Raw genomic sequence first — 4,738 nt, forward strand, 5'->3', positions numbered from 1 at the left:
CTGGTGAGTTGTCGTATGTTTGAGGTCACATTTGCCTAGTGGAGTTAAACTTCTGTTGGTTACATGACTGTAGGGTATAAATGATTGAATGCATGTGTCACTCTTCTGGGTTAACCTTGATTTATATAAAACTAAATGAGAGGTTCTGATTCTGCTGAAATTGGATTAATTTTATGGAGAAATTTTTCTGATTTCTCTCTGATGTCCTACAGCTGCTCCACCTCAAGGTGCAGATGTGGAGCTAGGTGCGAGCAGCAACAAACCCAGCAGAGGCAGAGCTGAAGAGGTGAGGAGACAAAAGCTAAAGAAGAGAAAAAGAAAGTCCTAGACAAGAGTAAAACTGGGACTGACTATTAGTGGTTTATGAAATAAAAGACTGAAAGACAGATGTGAATTCTTGCCATCTGGACTCGGATGTTGTTGACTTGCGTTTTGATCATGAGTATGTCAACATAACAAATCCATGCATACAGCTGTTAATATTTACAAAGGGCACAACACTCTGACATTGGGCTGCTAAATTGCAAACATACCAATTTCTACTCAGAGTGTAAAGCCTGTAAAACTGTGCTATTCTAATTCTCAAGATACTCCACAACTGAGGCATGTTAAGAGTTGAAGGAGGACATAACCACAGAATTCACATGAAATATTACTGGTTTTGCAGTCATCTATGGATGTAGCCAAAGTTGTGGTGGACTTACCACATGATGCGGTCATTAATGATGCGGCACATTTCTATGTCCTCCAGGTTGATGTTCTTCATGTCTGTTGCCAGGCTTTGCGATGCGCGCCTGTAGGAGCCATAGGCCATGATCAACCACTGCACTGTCAGGGCCTTAGGCAACAGCTGGGGTTGCATCTGGGAGCACACATAGCATAGCTTTCTGAAACAACAACTAAATAGATTTGCATGTTCTGGGCACATTTACATATGTTACATAATCAAAAGGTGATTACCCCACAACAGTTAAATTAAAGAGTCATTTAAAACAGGTAAATCAGGTGAAATATATATATTGATTCTCTATGTAAACAGACATGCCATGCACATGCAGACTGTTGTTGAGTAACTGTTGGGAAGTTCAATCCCAGACGGAAAGAAAAAACTGGACACTCACCTTCTTAATCTCATTAATTTCCCTGTTGATCTGAGTCATCTGAGTCTGTATAATCTTGCCATAATTCATCGTGTCCATCCGCAGCAAATGATCATGGACCAGCCTCAGCACCATGTGACCTGCAAACCGGGTTGCTGTTTCAGCCAGCTGAGAACCTGGTTGGATGTGGCAGCGTTCAGTTTCTCCCGGTGTCCAGCATTGTGCCAAAGTACGGATACTCCTGATAGGAAAAACAAATATGTGTTGAGAATTACAGTGAGGAAAGAAAACATCCCAGAATGAACCATGCTTTAATTTAATGGTAAGGGTACAGTTCATTTATTACTCTGAGTACTGGCTCAAAAAAGACTAACTGAACTTCTAGTACAGCAGGATGACTTACTGGATTACCAGAAGTGAATCTAAATGACACTGAGGGAATGCCAGAAAAGGTGAGGAATGGATATGCAGCATTATCCAACTTCATAGGCTCCAACCTGGAACATAAACACATGCAGGAGCTTTAATCTGTGATTTCTCTCAATGTAGATAAATATTAGGAAAAAGATTAGTATTGAACAATGGCCAAACTTGAGAATGACCACTATCCTACACATGCCACTGTGGATGTGAACTGGTGTGAAAAGCTTAGACATCTGGTGAGTTATAAACACTGCTTAGACTCTCTGTGGATATAACCGCACCAAAGCGACTTACAGATTTTGTTCCCAGTTGCCCTTTGCAATTGAGAATAGAGAGATGCCTGGTTTGTGTAGTTCACCTGAGGAGGACAATGGTACATTATACCATCACAATTCAATTGAAACTGAAAATAGTATTTAAAATAATATAGTGTAGGATTGTAATAAACATTAAGGTCTGATTCACTAAAGTCCTTCTTGGCCCGTTGTGATTTACCTCCTTCGAGCGCCTTCGTCAGGTTTATACATCAAGGGACTGGCTGCCACTTTAATCCATTCCGACCTGGAAAAGAAGATTTTAGTTCAGTCATTCTGAAAAATATATATAGTATGATATTGTAGTTGGAGAGTGTTAAATATTTATTAGCCTGATCTGAAACTGAAGCAAATACCTGATAACGACCCATCCAGGTTGATGTAGGAGAAGGCCTTCATGCTCAGAGAAGAAAGATAACCTGGATATAAAATACAAATAAATAAGATTTATTTAACACCGCTTACACTTCATAAATGATCAAGAAAATATGCGTTGATAACAAAACTTTCAGTACAAACATACTTGGTGCAAGTTCTCCACCCCAACCACTCAAGTGGCGCCATGCTCCCATACTCTCCAGCCCTCCACTGGCAAACACAATGCTTCTCCTTGGCTTGAATCCGTCTGTCAAGTGGAAAACAAAGTGCACATTAACAAAAAAACAGAAAGATACGCTCAGATTCTGACTTTAGCATATCATATGACTGCTCGATGAATTCATAATGACATCATATTTTAGTTTTTGTTTTTTTTTTTTTTTGTTTTTTTTTTTGTTCTGGCATCTCAGGGTCATGCCAGAACTGGGCCAGGCGAGCAGACCTATCCCAGGAATCGATACGCTAATTCGCACAGGTCTAGTGAACATACACATCAGAAATTGACCCGGTTTCAGCTTTCCTCTATTGATACACAGACTTTTTTTACGCAGCGCAGGTAATTCGTACCAGTGTATTAATGTGACCACACAAAGAATTACTGTTTTCATTTTTCAAAAAATGTATTAATAAACGGTAATTAAATAAAATCAATAGTATAATAGATACATTAAAAATAACAGGTAATCAATAGTGTAGTATATATTATTCTGTGTATGAACAAGGATCTTTTCCTTTTTGGTGCAATGGTGACGGTAATCAGGCTCAGCCAGCCCCGCCGGACATAATGGCAGAGACGAGGGAAACTGACGACAGAGGAAGATAAGAAAGGTGGCTCATTTTTATTTGTTGGCATGAGCTTGTAAAAGACGGACGCCAAGCTAGGCTTGGACTAGTAGTAATATTAGCTGGCTGCTATGTCTTGTGCTGTTGCACTTTTTTTGATGTTTGATTGTTAGCAGAGTTGTCAATCTTAGTAAAAAGTTACTCAAGTAAAAGTGAAAATGGGCATTGCTTAAAAAAAAAAAAATTAACATCCCGACTTGTTGTGAGCAGAAATACTTTTTTACTATGTGCATGTAAAAACTAAACATCAGCTGCCATCTGAGACTCACTGTTCTTCCCATGTCCACATGGAACGTGCCAGCTCAACAAGGACACTGGTCCCGACAGTCGATGTAGCAAAACCTGAACCCCAAGCATCTCTCTGGGCACCAATAACCACATATTCGATCTAAAATAAAAGACAATAAGAGACATTCATCACTCATCTTATTTTTCACTATACTGAATTCCTGATACAGTATCTCTTCTTTGTTAAATTAACATCTCATTGTACCTGAATCCACAAAGCCTTTGATGACCCAAAGACATTTATAATCTTCTTCTCAGTAAGAACATTGTTGAACTTCCACAGAGTAACAACATCGGTCTCATCTCCCCGTTTGGTGACGACTCCCCAACCTTCAGGCACATTCTGACCCCCCAGCTGCCCGTGGGATGCAGACAATGAGCATTAATACTGTTAATTATTGGTTATGCTCTTGTTTCAGTGGTCCATAGCATATGTAAGCCTTACCTCAGGAATGTTGGTAGCCATGCGTGCTGTGATGGTCTGAGCCAAGATTTGTGGCAGGCCTGAAGACTGGACCGGTGGGAACTGAGTGTGTTGAAAGAGGGAAACTGGTGTGTAGGGATCTCCTGAACCCAGGTGAAACTGCAGGAAATATTCAGAGTAAGGTTAGACTGACAGACAACGTTATATCACAATTTTGCTTCCCTTCTTTTTGCAAGCGCCAAATGAAACAATGCAGGAGAAGTGTTCCCAATTCATTCATTGTGTGTTCTTTGCCCTGACGACTTGATTGATTTTTCTTCCTCATAAACATTGCAGTCCCTGCAGGCTGTCGGCATAAAGTACAAACTAACAGGGAATCGATAAGTCACACAAGAGGACTTAATTCAACATTCTCCAGGGGTAAACTGTCCACACTCACATGTCCAAAGAACTGAGTGGTCTCATCAGAAGTGTAATCAGCAGATCTGGGTAATCAACCACAGCAGAGGCACTCATTTTGGCAGCATTAGCAACCTGTAAAATTAAGGAATAAAAAGCAAAAAAAAAAACAAAATGTAAACTTGTAAAAACATCATATTCAGAAAGAAAGAAAGTTTACAGTTAACATAACATTATACTATAACTCACCTTCTCAGCAAAGCTGATCCTACCAGCTCTGACCAGCATGACCGGCCCACTCATGTTGATGTTCTTGTCGCGCAGCATCCTGAAGTCACTTCCTCCCCGTAATGTGCATACAACACGGCCCCTGAACACCAAACATCAACACTTACCATATAGTGCTTTTCTTACTAATTTAATTTTTTCTCCTTTTAGTTTTTACGTTGACTTTAACTGCTCTCCTTGCCACTGTAGACAGAAATCCATCTAGACGCTCCTCACTTCCATCTTGAAAACAAACTTGTTGTATCCAGAAGCTGGAGGGTCTTGGACCTTAACAAAGTGCT

The sequence above is a fragment of the Larimichthys crocea genome, chromosome XII (assembly GCF_000972845.2).
Source record: "Larimichthys crocea isolate SSNF chromosome XII, L_crocea_2.0, whole genome shotgun sequence".
In the NCBI taxonomy this organism is placed as follows: Eukaryota; Metazoa; Chordata; class Actinopteri; family Sciaenidae; genus Larimichthys; species Larimichthys crocea.